Source organism: Ascaphus truei, chromosome 3, assembly GCF_040206685.1.
Source record: "Ascaphus truei isolate aAscTru1 chromosome 3, aAscTru1.hap1, whole genome shotgun sequence".
Lineage (NCBI taxonomy): Eukaryota > Metazoa > Chordata > Amphibia > Anura > Ascaphidae > Ascaphus > Ascaphus truei.
The window spans coordinates 317,960,815-317,981,298 of record NC_134485.1 but is presented as its reverse complement, the minus strand read 5'-3'; the positions used below and the strand labels follow the sequence as shown (position 1 = coordinate 317,981,298).

Below are 20,484 nucleotides of genomic sequence, written 5' to 3'. Positions count from 1 at the left end.
TAGTAATCTACCTCTCTCTTTTTCAATTTAATGAGGTCATTAAAGACATCAGAGGCTTTGTCTGAGCCCAGTGCTGCCTCAAATGTTTCCGTGAATCTGATTTTGGCAACATCAGCCTCACTGTAACTGACACTGTCAGAAATGTTAGACAAAATCCCAGTAATATCTGGATCATCTTACATCCCACAATAGGTCACTCCGTGTAAAAAGAGGAAAAATAGATAATAGATCTAGGTTTAAGGATCCACTAATCCAGGGATCCAACACACATAATTGTTTAGGTGCACATCTCATAATAAACAAATATAGGTAACAGAGCAGATGGCACACAAATACAGATGAAGACAGGTGCTTAGTCCCATATGAATGAATATAATCAAAGGCTCCTTACCAGGCAGACCAGAGAATCCAGGGAATCCAAAGCAGGCACAGCAAGGAAGAGACAGCACACTTGTTAGCAAAAAGAATTGTATTAGTGAAGCAGGCACAAAACACCAACGTTTCGGTCCTAAAAACAGGACCTTTATCAAGGGAGTGCTTACCACAGATAGACCTTAACCACCAATATATACCCATAACTAACTACCTTAATTAAAGACAAAATTGCACACACCTGTGTAACTGCAACCTCCTCCGGTGAGGAACAGATGACATCATCACCTGGCGTCTATCTCATGTGCTCACTGCAGTAAGGAGGATGGAAGATTATCCAGATATTACTGGGATTTTGTCTAACATTTCTGACAGTGTCAGTTACAGTGAGGCTGATGTTGCCAAAATCAGATTCACGGAAACATTTGAGGCAGCACTGGGCTCAGACAAAGCCTCTGATGTCTTTAATGACCTCATTAAATTGAAAAAGAGAGAGGTAGATTACTATATGCACGGAGTGACTTTGTCACATTATCACAGGGAAAAATTGATCCCTAGAGGGTTCCGCATCAAAAATCAACCAACCATAGGGCGGACAGATACTGAATTCTGCCGCAAGTGGATTGGAATCCTTAATAAATGCTCCTATGATTTGATGATCCTTGTTATTGAGCAGTCCAGTAAGGAAATCACGCGCCTTAAAAAAGAGATACAGGTGATTAACAACAAACACAGTGATACACTTGCTTTAGATATCTCTACAAACTGGACTGATAAAATACAGACGACAATCGATTTATACCGTGATAGTCTCACCAAGTATAAACGGGAGAAACTCAAACAGGTGACCAGTGATTACCAGGACAAGAGAGTATACAGATGGCTCCTGGGACTGCACGAACCAGGCACTGGAAGAGGTGGTCGGAGGAGAAACCCTCCGCGGTCCAAAAGAACTCCCGGTACCGGCGCCGGGTACAACACCAGCGACACAGATGCCTCGGATGCCCCAGACGGAACACATCTGGAGCCTTTTTTAGTAGCAGGCACAGAGACAGCACACAAACCGCCCATACCGGACTCCGACGTAGGCGAGCGGTCCGGCGAGGCGGCAGGGAGCGTAAGGTACCTAGAAAGGGAAGCCAAGAAGGGGAGATGGCGTCCAAAGACAAGGATGAGGTAATCTTCAACCTTTCCAACCATCTACTGACAACTGCAGAGACGAGTATACTGCAGAAGGGACTGTCATTTGTCCCCACAACCTCCCAAGATCCCTTCCTATGGGAAGTTGATATGTATAAACTTGACCGACAACTGCGTCTCAAGGACTTCTTTCATTCGAGTATTGAACAGACACAGTGCACTGGTAATAAATTCAAATCCAAGAGCACCTTTGATCCAACGGTAGCTAATCACAGCATTGCTACCTTTATGGGGCTTTTGGGTAACGACACTAGGAGACAAATCAAGACTCACAAGAAAAGCTTTTCTAACCTGACAGTTGCAGAAAAAGACGCCATCAAGTCTTTGAAGTCCAATAAAGACATTATCATCAAACCAGCCGACAAGGGCGGTGGCATTGTGGTCATGAATTATGGTGGCTACAGGGCAGAGATCGAGAGGCAACTGATGGACACCAATTATTACAAAAAACTACAGAAGGATCCCACCCCAGGCTATAAGACAGAAATAGACTCCATCATCAGGCTTGGTGTTAACAACTTGTGGATCTCTGAGGAGACCGGCTCTTTTTTAACCCAGGACCACCCCTTGACTCCCGTGATATATGTGCTACCTAAAGTGCACAAGTCCATTATTAATCCGCCAGGCAGACCAATTATTGCTGCGAGAGGTTCTCTTTGCCACCCACTCTCCCAATTTGTTGATTTTTTGTTACAACCAATGGTCATCAATATGACATCATTTGTCAAGGACACAACGGCCTTTATCAACAAACTGGGCACCATCACCTTTGATATTACCAACATGCTTTTGGTTACGCTGGATGTCTCCAGTCTTTACACCAATATTCCCCATGGTGAGGGACTGGAGGCAATCAGGGAACATCTCTCCAACTATTCGGAGTATGATGGTCCACCTACCGAATTCATCCTACTGTTGATTGAAGTTATTCTTCATAAAAACTTCTTTAGGTTTGAACGCGACTTCTACCTCCAACTTACAGGGACAGCCATGGGTTCCAACATGGCACCTGCTTATGCTAACCTATTCATGGACAGTTATGAACAACTACATATCCTAAATGATGCACCGTTTGCGGTAAACATTGTCCACTATACCCGCTACATTGACGATATCTTTTTGATATGGGGAGGCAATGAGGATGAACTAGCACAATTTATTTCATACTTGAACACGATCCCATCTACCATACGCTTCACGGTGAACCATAGTTTGGACAGTATTTCATTTCTGGATACCGTGGTCTATAAAAAAGGTGGATTACCTGCAACTAAAATCTTTCAGAAACCTACAGATAAAAACACCCTGCTCTGTGCTACGAGCCATCACCCTGAGCCTCTCAAACGGGGACTACCGTATTCACAGTTGCTGAGGGTTAAGCGCATCACTAGCGATCCAGATCTAGTAGAGGGTGCTTTATGCCAAATGGCCAATAGGTTTCTTGACAGGGGATATCCTAGATCTGAAATTGATATAGCCCTCACTAAAGCTAGGGGCGTGGATAGGAATTCTCTCCTCACACCATGCATTGCGGAAATTAAGACCAGCCGCATTAACATCAGTAGTACTTTTACCACCGCTTCTAATGTGATCAAACGGAGTATTAGAAGAAATTGGAACATCCTGAGCACTGACCCCAAAATAGGCGATTTCTGTCAGGGAGCACCTAGGATGTGCTATCGTCGGGGTAGAAACCTGAGGGACTATCTAGTGGAGGCTGATCCTTTTAACAAATATGCACCTACTACAACATGGCTACATAAAAAACCTGGTGTATATAAATGTCATGGATGCATTAACTGTGGCTTTTTACAGATTGGCCAATCTTATGCCCATCCACACACTGGTAAAACAATACACATCAAAACACCCATGAACTGTGAGACAAGGTTCGTCGTGTATTTCATCAGGTGCCCGTGTGGGCTTTATTACATAGGCAAGACTAGCCGTATGTTGAAAGAACGCATGGCTGTTCATAGATCTACTATCAGGAAAGCACTGTTGGACTCGAGCACAGTGGAGGATTACAAACTGCTCCCGGTCGCAAGACATTTCAAACAAGAAAAACACAGTCTGTCGACATTAAGGTGTATGCCCATCTTACAAGCCGACACTTCATCTCGAGGAGGTGATCGCAATAAACTTTTGCTGCAATTGGAGGCTAAGACGATCCATGACCTTAAAACCATGTCACCGTTTGGTCTTAACGAGGACTTCAGACTTGGATGCTTTATTTAATAATGTTTTCATTGCTTTATTTAATAATGGCTGTATTGTATAATGTCATTATTGCTACATGCTATCTCCAGTGTCCCCCCTCCCCCTCCTCCCCCCACTGTTATGATCATGATGCTGGATGATTAGCCCTCCTCCTTTCTGCCTTTTTGCTCATTTCAGTTTCCCTGACTTGTGACTTTTTGGCACTGTCCTCATTATGGACCCAGATGCATCTCTGACATGTTACTTATTTCTAACCATGTCTTCCTATCCCTGCTTCCAACCACCCTCTCTCCCCCCCTTCCCCCTGTTGCCATCCCCACCCCTTCCCCCCCTCCCTACACACACCCCCCCTTTCCCCTTCTCCCTGCTGTCCCTTTGCCCAGCTGGTATGTATGCACTTTAGTGGTGTTTGTGGCATTTTTACTGTATACATGTGTTTCTGCCTGCAGCCTCTACCTCCATGTGCTCTGTAGCTGCTGTCACGGAGCACTCTGGCCCGCCCCCCTCCCTTCACTGCTCATTCCTCCCTCCTTCCTGTTGCCTGTCATTGCGAGGCAACCCAGAACTTGAGCACTACACATGCACAGTAGAGCCCGTTCCTGTGGCTGAGGGGGGTCTCCCATAGTTTCCCTAATTACCCATGATGCTCCTTACTGCAGTGAGCACATGAGATAGACGCCAGGTGATGATGTCATCTGTTCCTCACCGGAGGAGGTTGCAGTTACACAGGTGTGTGCAATTTTGTCTTTAATTAAGGTAGTTAGTTATGGGTATATATTGGTGGTTAAGGTCTATCTGTGGTAAGCACTCCCTTGATAAAGGTCCTGTTTTTAGGACCGAAACGTTGGTGTTTTGTGCCTGCTTCACTAATACAATTCTTTTTGCTAACAAGTGTGCTGTCTCTTCCTTGCTGTGCCTGCTTTGGATTCCCTGGATTCTCTGGTCTGCCTGGTAAGGAGCCTTTGATTATATTCATTCATATGGGACTAAGCACCTGTCTTCATCTGTATTTGTGTGCCATCTGCTCTGTTACCTATATATATATATATATATATATATATATATAGTGCAAAATAAATGAGTTCTTCAGTATTAGGTGATACCTTTTTTATTGGACTAACAATTTATGTCATAGGACAAGCTTTCGAGAGTTCTCCTCTCTTCTTCAGGTCAGCAATACTGATATACAAAGGATTCAATGGCTAATACAGTGTAGAGAGAGGGAAAAAAACAACGATATTTACTATAGATAAGGTAGGGTGTTAAGTGTTTGAAGCCAGGGGACAGTGTCATGGGCGTCCGCAGAAATTTTTTCAGGGGGGGCATAATTTTAACGGCCAGTGCCCGGCGTAAAAGTGGTGGTGAGTGCACTGTGGCGAGCAAGTCCGACCAGCATAAGGGGGGTTCTCCCCCCCGAGAAAATTTTGAAAAAAAAGAAAAAATATCTTTTAGCGCGCAACTTTTACTTAACTGTTTTCTTATTGTGATAGAGGATAAAACATTACAATGCAACCTGTTTATTTTTATATTTTCAACAAAAGACATGTGTCTGCCTGCCTGGGTGGGTTGGTGAGTGGGTGAATGACAGTAGAATGACAGTGGGTGAGTGGGTGAATAACAGTGGGTGAATGACAGTGGGTCGGTGGGTGAATGACGGTTGAATGACGGTAGGTGGGTGGAATAATGACAGTAGGTGGGTGGATGAATGATGGTGGGTGGGCGAATGACAGTGAGTGAGTGGGTGGATGGGTGAATGACAGTGGGTGAATGACAGTGGGTGGGTGGGTGAATGTTGAATGTGGGTGGGTGAATTATGGTGGGTGGGTGAATGACGGTAGGAGAGAGTGACTGGGTGACAGTGACTGGGTGGGTGACAGTGACTGGGTGGGTGGGAGACAATGACTGGGTGGGTGGGAGACAGTTACTGGGTGGGTGGGAGACAGTGGGTGGGTGGGAGACAGTGACTGGGTGACTGAGTGAGTGACAGTGACTGGGTGGGACAGTGACTTGACAGTGACTGGGTGGGTGACAGTGACTTGGTGAGTGACAGTCAGTGACTGGGTGGGTGACAGTCAGTGAATGGGTGGGGGACAGTGACAGTGGGTGACGGTGACAGTGGGTGACGGTGACAGTGGGTAATGGTGACAGTGGGTAACGGTGACAGTGGGTAACGGTGACAGTGGGTGACGGTGACAGTGGGTGATGGTGACAGTGACAGTGGGTGACAGTGACAGTGGGTGACAGTGACTGGGTGGGGTGACTTACCTTGACCGGGTGGGTGCAGCTTGTCGCTGGACGCTTCCCCCTCCTGCCCCTGATATCCTCTTCTGCCCCCGATATCCCCGCGGCAGCTGCCAGGGAAGGGAGGTGGGCTTGGGGAGGGGGCGCGGGAGGAGGGCTCGGGGGGGGCACGGGAGGTGGGCTCGGAGGGGGGCAAGGCCACGGGAGGTGGGTCAGGGGGCGCATGGGAGGTGGGTGCAAGGGGGGGAAGCGGGCCGCAGGAGGAGCTAGTACTTCCCCCTCCGTCCCACGTTGGGAGCAGGCCGCAGAGGAGCTGGTACTTCCCCCTCCATCCCACGTTGGGAGCGGGAGGGGGAGCAGGCCGCAGAGGAGCTTGGCTTGTACTTCCCCCTCCGTCCCACTTTGGGAGCGGGTGGAAGCGGGACCTGCTTGCCCTGCGCATGCGCGCCGGGACAGCGGGGAATCGGCGCCATTTTTTTTAACTTTTTTTTTTTAAATGTATTTAATTAACTGGTGCCCGGCCGCGCGGGGGCCCGGCCTGACCCACGGGCCCGGGACGCTGTACCTTTTGTCCCCCCTGTGCCCTCCTGCGGACGCACATGGACAGTGTCAAAGAAAGGTGGGGAGGGGAAGGGATGCTGGGGGGGGAGAGAAAGTGTGGATAAGAACAGAGGCAAGCAGGATAATTACAAACAATTTTGATAGGGTGTGAGAAAACCCATATATATACATATACACACATGATGAACCAATATACAAATAAATGTCTCCGGGTTAACAAAAACATACTTAAATAAAAATACCACTTCTCTATTACATCCACAATGAAATACTATGCTATTTCCTAAACAAATCAAATGTAATCATCCAATCTAAAACATCAAATGCCAATTCAAAGCCTCAAATGCCACTCAAAACATTGCATTTACATTCTATACATGCTACATTAAATCTAAGCAACATGTTGACGATTCAAATCAATGTTAACCATACAATATTCCAAAGAAAATAGCATTACATCAAAAAAAGTATACTATGCAATCCAATAAAGTCACCATCAATCAATTTGTATACATTAATTACATCCCAAAACAATTAAAATAGCATCCATACCAATTACACAATTAGCTATAGCAACCGTTAAAGAGAACAAGTTACCATCATACAAAATAGAAGGACACCAAAAAGAAAAATATACAAAAGCAAGCCTCGCCATGACCTAAATTACAGCATAGAAGCCCAAAATTTACATCTAGCTAATTATAAGATACATTTAACACACATGTATGCATAGCAGCATAGCCAAAATCATTTAAAATAGTGTAAAGCAAGCTTTTCAAACACTATCATTTCTTACCCTGTATGTATATATCTCTCTAGACATACATACATAAATACATACAGTACCGACCAAGTTTATTCTAAAACGGCTAGAGCCGCAAGCCGCGAGGTTTCCCGGCTTTCTAAACGAATCCCCTCGGCGTGCCGCGCGTCACCGATGCGCAATCACGCTTCATCGGGTGCGTGCGCGCCCAGGGCTCCCCGAAGGGAGCCCTGGTGTCCTCTAATGTGGGGGACAGCGGTGGGGGGCTCCGGGGGTCCCGGTGGACCTGGAGAGGGGAGGGGGTTGCCTCGATCGGAGGACCGATCCTCCGAGGCTCCGGCGCGTGCACGGGACACCCCCGTGCGTTCCCGGTTTCTGTCGCGGCCGAGACCAGGCAAAAGTTGGAATAAACTCGGCCGCGATTAGGAAACAGTTGTGGTTGGACGTGAAGGATATAGACCTGAGGATGTCCAAGATGATGCCACATAAGTCAAACCCCTTTCAGGCCGGGTCAAAAGCTCGCAACACACTGGGCAGTTGTCAGGAATAAAAAGGGGTGGACTTGATGCAGTATAATGAGGGACAGTGTAAGTGGGGTGTGGGTGTTGCTTCAGGCCTGAGTGCAACCCCGTAGCCCCGTAGCCACCCCGTGTCGAAGTGCTTAAAAAAGTGCAGGGGTGGGTTCAAGAAATGAGCAAGTGGAGAGGCTGGGACAAAGAGCGAGGGCACCTGTCAACATCGATGAGCTGGCACCATGGCTTCACCGCTACCCTGACAGGGAGTCGGCAGAACTGCTAGAGTCGGGCTTCAGGAGTGGTTTCTGGATTCCTTTTAGGGAGGTGGAGGTTCCCCTATGTAGAAGGAATTTGAAATCACTAGAGATGCACATGGGTGTAGCGCAGGCAACAATAGAAAAAGAGGTGGGGACGGGTAGAATAGCAAGCCAATTTTCTTTCCCCCTGTTACCAGGGTTGAGAGTTTCTCCATTGGGAGTGGTTCCAAAGAAAGACCCGGGTTGAATCTGTCCTGTCATACCCGGAAGGGTTGTTGGTGAATGATGAGATTGACAAGGAATTGTGTTCTTACGCATCATTTTACAGAGATCTGGTAAGGGAAGCAGGACTGTGGGCGTGGATGGCAAAAGCTGACATCGAATCAGCATTCTGTCTTTTGCCCATGCACCCGGAATGCTTACACCTGCTTCGGTGCATGTTGAGTGAGGAGTTTTTGTAGATTTATGTCTCCCAATGGGATGTTCTATCTAATGTTTTTACTTTGAGACATTCAGCTCCTTCTTGTACTAGGCTTAGGGGGATGTGGCCAGAGTTGGGGGTATGCTGCACTACTTGGACAACTTTCTATTCATAGGAAGGTATGAGACTGATGTGTGCGGGAGGTTACTGTGAGAATTTTAGGAAATCATGACACGTTTTTGGGTTCGTTCGCCTAAGGACAAAATGGAGACCCCAGCGGTGTGCATTAGCTTCCTGGAGATTTAAATTTATATGGCGAGGATGGAGTACCATCTCCCAGCCAGAATGATTATGAGACTTAAAAAGGCAATACTGAGGCAGTTCGAGTCCCTGCTTGGCCACCTCATCTTCGCAACCAGGATCATATCAATGGGAAGGGTCTTTGGGAGGCATCTGGTGCTTGTAATAGCAGGGGTAAAATCACGGCACCACTTTATCAAGGTATCAAAGAAAATCAAGGGGGACCTGCAAGTGTGGGACACCTTCCTAGAGCAGTACAATGGGCGTACACTGACTTTGCAAGGAGTAGTGTAAAGTGGGCAGAAAGAGCTCTTTATGGATGCGGCTGAATCTGTTGGTTTTGGGGCATTTTTTCAGGGCCAAGGGTGCACTGAGCAATAACCAGAAGAATGGGGGCAACAGAAATGTATAGGGAACTTAGCATTCTTAGAGCTCTTTCTGCTGGTGGTTGCGGTAGAGCTATGGGGAACGGAGCTGACCAACAGGGAAGTCATCTTTCAGATAGACAACATGCGCATGGTGGCAGCCGTGAATGGTCAATCGACCTCATCTCCGGTGTTGGTTCGGTTGCTGAGGTTGTATGGGAGAATAATATTTTCACTTTATTTCTATGCATAGCTATAACCAGGCTTTTGTTTTCCATAGCTATAAAAAGAGCCATGCTTCGTGTTTCATCGTGTTATGGGTTAGCTGAAAATGTGTGTGTAACAATTTCTCTCCTTCAAACATTCTTTAATGCTGAAACTGTAATTTCTTTGTTAAGATGGGCCTCTTGTCTTATCTACTAACTTCCCCTTACAGAGTCAGGTGTACCAGCTGTCGACCTTGAGAAGAATGCGTTAGCTTAGTACCTGAATTTAACTTTTTGCTTAATTGCTAAAATATATATATTAAAATGTTGTATAACCAAGTAACCACAAGAAAAAACAGATAAAGAAAAGTAAGATGTGCATTGAAGTCATATGAGCTGACATTGTGATATTAAATTTGTCCGTCCCTTTATCTGGTATAAGATAGCTTACTTAGAGCCTATAGAGCAGTGCCTTTGTGTTAGGTCAGACAGCATGTCTTGAGTTAATATTAATGTACTCTTGTAAGTGGCCGCAGCAATAAAGTTTCTCAACAGATTGCTTTTGTCTAAATAATAAGTGTGGACTGAGTTTTTTTCCCACGACAGTTGCTAGTACTAGAGTGGCTGGATCACGATATATGGTCCAAAGCAAGGCACATTCTGGGATTGGAGAACAATATAGCAGATGCCCCTTTCTTGAGTTCAGCTTGCAGTGTTCGGGGAGTTGGTTTCGGGAGTGGCTAAGATGAGGAGCCCTGCCCATGGAGGCTGTGGCAAGAAGCAGTGCAGGAGTGTTGGAGCTGGTGAGGGTTTCGGTAGCCCTGGGTAAGTGGTCATCTTACATCAGGGCTTGGATGGAATGGTTAAGTAAAAATCGGAATAATAGGATAGATGACTCACAAATAGAAGCAACCAAGGATTTTGTAATATGCAGATGTAACGGGTGCTCACCACAAACAGGACAGGACCGCGAGGCTGAGGTGGGGATGTTAGTATAAACCGACCTCCAGCCACGTGAGCGTGTCCAGAGTGCAGAGTGATAGTCGTATAGCTGGGTCAGGGTTGCAGAAGTGAGGGTAGTCATAATACTCGCCGTGGTCAGGGGTTGGAGAGTTCGGATAGTCGTAGAGGATAGCTGGGGTTGAGGCTGTAGTGGCCGGAATGGTGATTACCTTCTATATGGAATTTGTAGAAGGCGGTACCTAGGCTGTGGCGGCCAGAACGGGGGTGACCTTCGGATGGGGGCTCTGTGTAATTCGGACTAAGGTACTGAATGGCTGATGAGCATGAGTGAATGTATCCATCGAGCTCCGGTAGATGTGGGTGCAGCAATATGGCTGGACCCTTAGTTGGGGATAAATGTTATATTTATTTTGATGTTATCTTGATTTATCTAAAAGCTGTGGCCTTTATTTCTCCCAATAAATTGTATGGTGTGTTTATTGGGAACGGGAGACGGGTCAAACTGGAGCCATAGGTAAGTCATGCGTCTGTCAGGGTCCATATTACAGTTCATGCAAGTGTAAATTGAAATGTAGTGTACTCGATGGTAAGAAGTGAAGTAAGAATGAAGGGCGGTCACTGCGAAATGGAGCTCAGCCAAACTCGAAATGTTAAAATTAGCTTAGAGTTACTCTTTGATAAAGTCCTATCTCGGGACGAAACGCGTCAGAGTGCTCCTTTTTCTGTGATGTGCAGCATGTGGATTCAATAAAGCTGATTTTAACATTTCGATTTTGGCTGAGCTCCATTTCGCAGTGACCATCCTTCATTCTTCACTTCTGCTCGTACTGGCTGGTGCACGCAGGCTTCTCACTACTACACATCTTCCCAGCGCGAGTACTGGTGCCACCCCTTTGAATGCGTGGAGGAAGCCGGAGCGCACGGCATGCTGGGACAACGCCGCATCAACAGCTCTTCATGCTCGTAGGATAAGGCATCTGAGCGGAGCTTGAACCGGCTGGATAGCAAACGGACACCGGGTCAGGGTAAGGGCAGCAGTTTGGGGTCTCTGTTGAGTCCATGGGTGAGGTCTTTGCGGACACTTCACCTTATGTCTCTATCCTGCATCCTAGCCCCCCACCCAGGACTTAGTCCACATATACTATCCTTTTTATGACTTTATTTTGTTTATAGTAATAGTGAGTAGCTTTAATTCTGTTACATGTGGATCGGAGGTTCCAAATAGTTTTACACACGATTTTGCAGCATCCGGATATTGGGTTCATTCCCCCTTCTTTTTCTATACTCGATGACAAGGTATAGTGAAACTCACATACTGTATTTAGTCCAACTTTCATCTATTCTTACAGAATATCCACTTTGAAGCTACCCATCATCCTATTCAGTCGACCCAGTGCTGAATTTAATCCTCCCCAATGATCTTCCTGGTGCTGCCGTTTCAAGTTACTCTACTCCATGTTGCTCCAACAAATGTTCTGATTTCATCTTCCCATCTTACTTTTGGTTGTTGTCTTGGTCTTTTGATATCCCTTAGAATCCATTCGAATACCATATTTGTGAAACAATGGTAATTTCTTCTTGCGATATGCCCATCCCGCTGCCATTTTTATTTCTTCACCCTTGGGATGATATCACTGATTATTGTTTGCTCATGAACCCATTCATTATTTTTCTTGTCTTTGAGTTATAAGCTCAAAACACAGACCCACACTACTATATATTTATATATTTGTTTGTGTCAATTGGAGTGCCTCTGGGAAAGTGACCAAGTATACTACCATAAACAAAGAAGCCGCACAGCAGATCCAATATCAGACTCCAAAAGACTGTTTATGGTCCCAAGGCTCAACAAAGTATCCGGCCATTCCTCCTTCTACCGTGCACCCCAAACTGGAACAACCTACCAGAGACTCTCACATCCACCACCAGTTTAAGTTCTTTCAAATCTAAGGCTGTCTCACATTTTAATCTGGTCTGTAACTGTTTCATACGCCCATAATATATATTTTCTTTAACTGTGCACGCAATGTCTTGTATATAATGTATACCCTGTTCATTTATGTAACTGTATTTGTAACCATGTATTATTTGTCTTACTCTGTGCCCAGGACATACTTGAAAACGAGAGGTAACTCTCAATATATTACTTCCTGGTAAAATATTTTATAAATAAATAAAATAAATAATATGACAAATTATTTAGTACTACTATATGTTTTTCTATATTTTTGCTTCATAAGTATGCATCATTTAGCTTAATCCTTTTGCCTTCAACCACTTCACAATAAACTCATCACAGCAGGGACCTACAAGACCAATTTATACTGTCTTTTTTATGTCTTCCACTACATAAAGAAAAGAGGAAACCAATAATATAGTCAAAAGCATGGGATGTGTGACATGTATATGGGGTTCCTAAAGGGTTAACATTTATGAGCACTAGATGAGCTACGGTGTATTTAAAAATGGCTAAAAACCAGGAGTGCCCTAGTGAAAATAGTGAGAGAAAAATCTAAAAAAAAAAAGTGCAACATAAATATATACTTCCAAGTACATTATACAAGAAAAATGTGTTACTCTTTCATTACCTTTAAGGGTAACTGGGCATCTGTGTGCTATGTCTCATATTTTTATTGTTTTGTTGCTAATCAAAGAGTAACAGGTTTTTCTTGTCCAAAGTACTGCTTGCCTGATATTAGTTGCTTCTTTGAAGTTGATCCTGAGAAAAAAATTGAGTTACTGTATATACCACTGTAACGGTGATGGGGTTAACCAGGCTCACTAATAAAGGTTCAGCCCACTTGGTTAACCCTGATCGTGTGTTGAGGTCCTAGAGTGTCAGCTCTTGGACCCAGATGTCCTAAATGCATTACTGTGACTGTGTGCAAATTATGCGACATTAAAGATTTCTGTGTGTTTTGCCTTTCTTGGGATGCTTGGAACAGGAGATTTCTAGGCTGTAAGTTTCAGAGTGGGTTTGTCGGAGAAAATCTTTACAGAATGTGGCTATGTATTGGGGTTCCATAGTTATGGGATACCCCAGGAATTGGATCCGGGAATCAAGTGAGATTCTCTGATCCAGCCAAGCACATTGTTCCGGGCAAACTCTGACTCTGAAAACGCTTTTACGACTCACCGCCAGGATTCCTGCTGCAGCATCTTCCAGAAAAGGTAACCGGGCATGAAGGGGTTAATGTATACCTGCGATCACCCACGGGGTCCCTAGTAGACAGAGGAGTCTCTAGTATAAAGAGTGGTACCCAGATACATGCCCAGATACCCTGCACATAGTATAGGGGTTCAGGGGGCACTCAAGCTAAGTGATAAAGCTGAGAGTGGTTCGTGTGTGTAAAAGTTTTCAAAGTTATTTTTCTAGAGTGTGCCAAGTATGAGGCTAGTGAATGTAGGTAATATATACACACACTCCATTCCGGACACCAGAACAGGGACTTATATATATTTTACCACACATGACAGGACACCGTATATTTTATTAAAACCAAGGGGCTTCAGGCTCTTATTGTCACGCTTGTGCTCTCCCCACAAGCGCAGGGAGAAAGGGAAGGACCCGGTAGCGAGGGTGGGAGGCCGCAGGGGATACGAAGGGAGTAAGTTGCCGCGCAGCTGGGGATCGGTGAACGTAGTCACGTGACCGCGCCGCGCGCATGAGAATGCGCGACGAGTCCGGAGGTGCGGTACCTACTCAGAGACACGAGTGATCCAGCTGCATGTGCGCATGCTCTGACAGCAGAGCGGGAGTGCGAGCGTTCTCAGGCACCAACGCGGGGGTTGCGGGAAGCCAACGCTTCAGCATGGGAGTCTGGAAACGGAAACCAGGAACATGGAACATGGGCATGGAGTCCAGAGCACAAGGTAACATCCAGAGAGGACTGCTTCTTGGAGAACGTCCAGACTTCTTAAAGGCATAGTGACAGAAACAGCAAGGTGCAGCGAAACTAAACATAACATAAGGGTTCTTAGTCTAATCCATTGGCCAAGGAATTATAAGCCTGCTACCACATCAAGGTGAACCCTACTAAGCAGGTACCTACACTACCCGATGATAAACTAACCTCAGTAGTATAAGAGTGACTGTCCCAGACTTCCGGAATCCAAAAGGAGAGTAAAGGTCCCAAGGAGGTCCAGGCAGGAACAGTGTGTGATGGGTACTAGCAGACACCAGGGCAGGCAGCAAAAGACTAAATGCAAAGAGAAAGTCAAAGAGAGGCTTACTTCCTGTCAGGAGGAAGAGGGCAGGATATGCCAGAAAGCAAGATGGCGTTGCTTGCTTCAGAATCCTTAAAGACACAGTTGGCTGCAAACACATGATCGCCACCCAACTGATCACATGGTCATGATCCCAGAACTTCAGTGGCACTCCCGGGTTGGGCCTGGGTAGTGGCTCGACCTACAGTAGGGAAAGGGTTAATAAAGCCAGAGATGGCCAACTCTAAGGAATAAAGTCCATTGAAGTTTATGAGACTGCTGATGTTAATAATTAGTGAGACAGATTCCAAACAGTGAGACTTACAGAATCTCAGCGAGTTGACATATCTGTTATGATACCATATGATTCCAAAATGATGTTGTAAAAACAAATCTTGATCCAGGGAGAAACCTGATGGCTGTTACTGGATCAGGAAGGAATTTCTTCTACGTTTGAGAGAGAATTGTCAAATGTTTCATTGGGGTTTGCTGTTTGCCTTCCTCTGGATCAATATAGCTAAAAATATAGAGAGAGTGTTGTCATGGGAGAGGTGGTTTGGCCCAGTATTAAAGGGGTTACACCCCAATTGGCCACCCCCTGCTCTCACTTGGGAAGCAAGAGGTTAACTGGACTGCGGTCCAGTAATGTCTTTTTACCCTGCTTCAGCACCCAAATGTGTATTCCCCTCTAAATGTGTATTGTTCCCATTTCAGTGTCTGCACCAACACATACACTGGGATCGATGCGGGAGGGAAAGGGTTAATAGTTAAGGAGTTATTATAGCCCTTTGTTCCATTTTACCACCTTTGCAGGCTCCATTTTGCAGCTCCCCATAGGTCGCCGTTGCAGCTCCATACGATCCTATGGGGAAACTGGCGATTTGGGCCCATTTTCATCAGAAGACCTGCAGGTGGCGCCCGAGAGGAGGAGCGGCGGTTCCCCATTGTAAGTCAATGGAGCCATTCATTTCAATGGGGATTCCTCAACGCCGACCTCCAGGAACGGGTTGGCAGCCATCCAAACCGCAGACCGCAGAAGTGAATACAATATCTAAAAAAGAGCTTTGATCACACTAGGTCAAGTTCAATCACAATTGGCATGGGAAACTTAGGTTCTAGGGCACCTAGGAATAAAATTATTTTTGCCCCTAGACCCTAGGAACCCCCACACTCGACCACCACCGGGTCCGAGAATTAAGGACCCCGTTAAGGGTCGCGCTCGCCATTGACTATAATGGGAGTGGAGGTCCCATTGAATCCTATGGCGGCGCCAGCCCATGTATTTCCTATGGAGGCGCCGGCCATATTGATTCTAATGGAGGAAAGCCGCGTGGCTTTGAAACGGCTAAGTCCGAAAGTATGAAAAGTGTAAGCCTATATCTCTGATTCTGTGAGTTCCAGAGGGCTGGGATTTTGGTCGCAGGAAGTCACTGTTCCGGCATGACTGCATGGCCATTTCCAGCCCTCTCCAATCAACCATATGGAGTATAGCAAATGTGAAAATTGTGATTTCCCCATTGACTTCAATGGCGGAGTTGCTCCATTGGAAGCCTATAGCGGTGGAGCTCATTGATTTCAATGAGAGGGTGAAACGCAGAGATTTATTTTAGTTTATAGCGGAGAATACTGCATTAAAGTTAATATGGGATTTTAACTTGTTTTTTGTATCTCCGGTTCTGGGGGTCGTGGACGGCTGATATTTGGCCACTATGGCAAGGGTCTATGGCCGGCATGAGGACCTGGCAAATTTCAGCCCGCTCAGACCAACAGAACTGATTATTTTAATATGTGTAGATATGTGTAGATATTAAAGAATATACTGTTTTTCAAGGCTGGGATAACGCCCGGGAAAGTTACTGGCTCTGCTTTATGTTAATGTTCAGGTTGGCGACCATTTGTCTACAACCAGCCTCCCTGATCAAAGACTTGACCACTCTGATTGTGTACAATAGGGCGGAGAAACGCAGAGCCTGAGTGGTCTGTAAGTGTCATAATTCACACTTACAGACAAAAGGGTTTCCTGACTACAAAGAAGTCTGATAGACTTTCAGGCACCCAAATGTTAGGGAATGGGGCTGAAACTCCATATAAACAAGTGTAAGCCCTGTACCCATTGTCTTTCGTGTCTTTTCGTGATATCTTCACTTGAACCTGTATTGCTGAATGAATTGCCAATCCTGTACCTGATTGCTTCATTGTCCAACCCTTAAGTAAGTGTCTATTTCTTGTCTGTTATTAGTATCATCTTGTATGTTCTCCTTCTTTAAGGAATAAACTATATTTATTATATCTAAGTCATGTTAAATTCAACCCAGATATTTTGGTGTATATTATACCCTGTCACTAGCTACCGTGGCAAGTGTCTCATCTGATTAAGCACAAATTAAACATACATGTAACAGGTTTTCCCACACCCTCTCGGAGATTTCACTATTACACGGTGTTTTGTGCTGCTTACCTGCTGGCTCACAGAATACTGAGCATCCGCCGATGGTGGTGGGGACGAACAGGACAGGCTTTTGGGGTTCTTTCTCACTTTTTTACTCGGTGCAGTGCCTCCATTCCCCACAGGCTCCAGCAGAAGTGGGTGCAGTCCCTGCAGGAAAGCTCACTGGTACTCCCCCTGAATAACTGCATGCTCAAGCAGGAGTATACAGGAACTGTATTTATTCTTCCAACTTTAGAATACATTTAGAATACAGTATACAACCGGTACACTTGGATGGTCCCAGGACTCAACACAGGAGGCTTGAGGCCCCAAGGGTCTATCCTCAGCTCCTCTCTTATTCCCTAATGGACTAAGAGGTAGATGTCCCACTCCCCTAAGGGAGGGGAAGTAAGGTGGGCTGAGCCCTGACTACACACTTCCTAGAACTCAGCATAGACCTCTGAGCTATCAGAACCACTAAATTTAGGCTGTGCAGCCCCTTATGTACCCAGGAGGGTCTTAGGTCTGAGCCCCAATACGAGCAGTACATAGGCCTAGCCCCACCCACCATGTCACTCAAGAGGGCTCCTTACTGCAGGGGAAAACCTGGATTAACCCTACCACTGCCTGCACTGGTACCAGGTCTTATGTGTTAGACAGGGCAGATTAGTAGCCAAGAGGACACCTGGCTACATACAGTACCAACCTCATTACATTAACAATAATATACATCATACCTAACCCAGTTACCTCATAAATACACATCCTTTAGGGAATAAACCATGTACTCTGTACAATCATTCACTGCCATACAGGCCTGTAATTTGGCTATACAGTAGTAATAAATAGGGGTAGCACTAGTTTTATATGGTGAAATTAGAATTGTGCCTGGAAATGTTTTTAATTAACAAATGTAATTAGTCATTATTTTAGAGATTCCGCCCATTGAACCAACCTATAAAATTACAGTTTTGCCCCTATTGCTTTTAGTGGAACATCTGCTTCAATACCCCATTCAATGCTGTGTGGAAAGATGTTTGAAAGGTATTCTTGCCATAACATTCACACGTGGGAGCAAAAGAACCATCAGATTTGTTATTCAATTGATTTGCAACATTCCACTTCAAATTGCAAGGGGTAGATATAGTGCCTGATAAAGCATTAATCTCTCCTTCTTTATCAAATTAAACTTTTCTACCAATACATTTGAAATAGATTGTGTTCTTTTCCCACACTGTGCTGTTCTGTGGCAGATTAAATTAAACTTGTCATACTTATCATCTGTGGGCAGATTGCAGCGAGGGGGAGGCAGTCACCAAAGCCAATATTAATGTCATTCAATCAGGAATTTATTATCATGAAAAGAAACATTAATATCAGTGATGAAATCTGTTCTTTGGATTAGAAGCCAGAGTAAAGATTGTATTAGATAAATAATTATACTCCCAGGCTGCTCGTTTTAAAACATGGGATACTTGCTGTTCTGCCCTTCTGCTCCTGTTCATGTTATGCTAGTTCATTCATGTGTTTCTTACAACCGCTGTGGCCTTAACTATTATGTCCCAGAGAGATCCTGCTTTTGAAAACAGCATACTAATAACGTGATTTCTGAATTAATTAACAGACCAAGAGATCAATAATTGGTCAGTGCTATCTTCTCCTTAAACATCTCCATTAAATAAATGAGACACATGCTAAAAGCGAGTAGACACAGAAATGTTATTTTTATTCTCCCACTGTTGTATCTTCATGATACCTTGCATGCCAGTGTTGTAGCATTCGACTTTTAGGGGTTTTTTATTGAGCTGTTATATAGGGAACTATCATTCCCATTAATGCCCATGCGATAGTGCCCTAATTAGCACTATCACAATTTAATAAATAACCCCATTAGTCTCTGGGTGTTCCAATAATTTATAGCCCTTACTTGTGACAGAGAGAAGAGGTGCAGTATGGACAATTCCTATCTGCATGGGATGTATCTGCCATGTATATTTGCACTGTGAATAGTGTACTGCACTAGAAACATGTACTGCCCTATGCCTCAATTTCCATTGAAAGTGTCTGAGATAAAAAGAAAAAGTGATTGCTTGTCACGGTGCAGCAAAGAATCATTGGACAACGTGTTAAAGGGAAAACGTGGCAAAGTGCCAGGTAATGATGGGCAAATCTTTCGCCGACATTTGAATTTGCCACCAATACGGCTTTTCTTCGCAGTTGTGGATATTCGTGGCTTTGGTTTCCAAGGTGACATTCGTGTGTGCGCAACACTACCGGTCATCCCTGCACATTCGATGGTGAATGTTTATACACTGGATTCGCTCAGAAGTCTTATTTTATTAGAGCGGTGACTCCTATGTGCTCTATATATCCCCTCAAACCAACCTTTAAACAACATGTGGAGAGACACCTGAGCTCAAACAAGAGCCCACCTGAGATACCCGGGATATATGCTGATAGGATATGTAAAGTATATTGTAATGAGTCCTATTGACTAATCTTTCCGCGCCCCCCCCCCACAGCATTTTAATCCCTAAAAACAAATATCAATCGCCATATTTCACACTGTGTAGATATCGCCCTACTTCACTCCTTGTCACTTGAATTTTCTTCTTCCTAAATGTCAATGCACTTACTGTATTTCACCAGTCAAGTAATGAAAGGAGACAAGTGCTAAATCATGTTTTCCTTCTGACACTATTTAAATGCTCAAAGCATAGGGTCTGTATAATGTGTCAGATTATATTCTGTGCATTTATTCTACGAGGTTCATTGCAGTTCCCAGGGAATATTAAGACAGTGACATCTGAGTAACATATTAATGTGACACATTTCCCTGGTCTGTTTGGATAATCAAACCCATACACATTTGTCCATAAGGGACTTTCAAGGACGTGGTGTTATCAGGTTTCTAATAGCTTCAGGGGAACATTTTGACATGGCACTCAATATTTGGAGTAATGAGCTAATTTCACAAGTTCACTTATTCCCCTTACAGAGGCTGAACACTACACATCTTTATTAATGGTGGCAAAAAATGGGTGCTTTGATAATGCCATTTAAATTTTTTGCATTTATGTGGTCCCTATATAAAGTAATTTATATTTGTGGTCCCTATAAACCAGGCCTGCACAACTCGTAAAGTGAGACGGGCCAAACAGCTCCAAGGAAAAAAAAATTGGGCCGCACAGGTAAAATCCTCATCATCACCATCATCATCATCTCTCCTCCAGCACCCCTCATCATCATCCTCACATCTCCCCCAGCACCCCTCACTATCAACCTTTGCGATACTCTCCATCTATCTCTCATACCCCCATCTCTTCCCCTCACCCACACACATAATACTCCCCCTCCACATCAAACACACAATACCCCCCTGCACAGCACACACATCACACCCCCCCTGCACTTCACATCACTCTCCCCCCTTGCACCTCACATCACTCTCCCCCCTTGCACCTCA

General features: G+C 44.9%; 1 long non-coding RNA gene across 3 annotated transcripts; it reads left to right on the top strand.

Annotated features, from left to right (window-relative positions):
- The first annotated feature begins 4,273 nt into the window (after positions 1-4,273).
- LOC142489764 (uncharacterized) lies at positions 4,274-12,589 on the top strand. Of its 3 annotated transcripts, XR_012799935.1 has the most exons (5): positions 4,274-4,521; positions 4,685-4,743; positions 10,614-10,687; positions 11,256-11,409; positions 11,734-12,589. It is a non-coding gene; the product is annotated as an uncharacterized LOC142489764 (long non-coding RNA). The 3 variants fall into 3 exon arrangements; XR_012799936.1 differs by lacking the exon at positions 10,614-10,687 and having other exon boundaries at positions 4,276-4,521; XR_012799937.1 differs by lacking the exons at positions 4,685-4,743; positions 10,614-10,687 and having other exon boundaries at positions 4,277-4,521.
- The last annotated feature ends 7,895 nt before the right edge of the window (positions 12,590-20,484 follow it).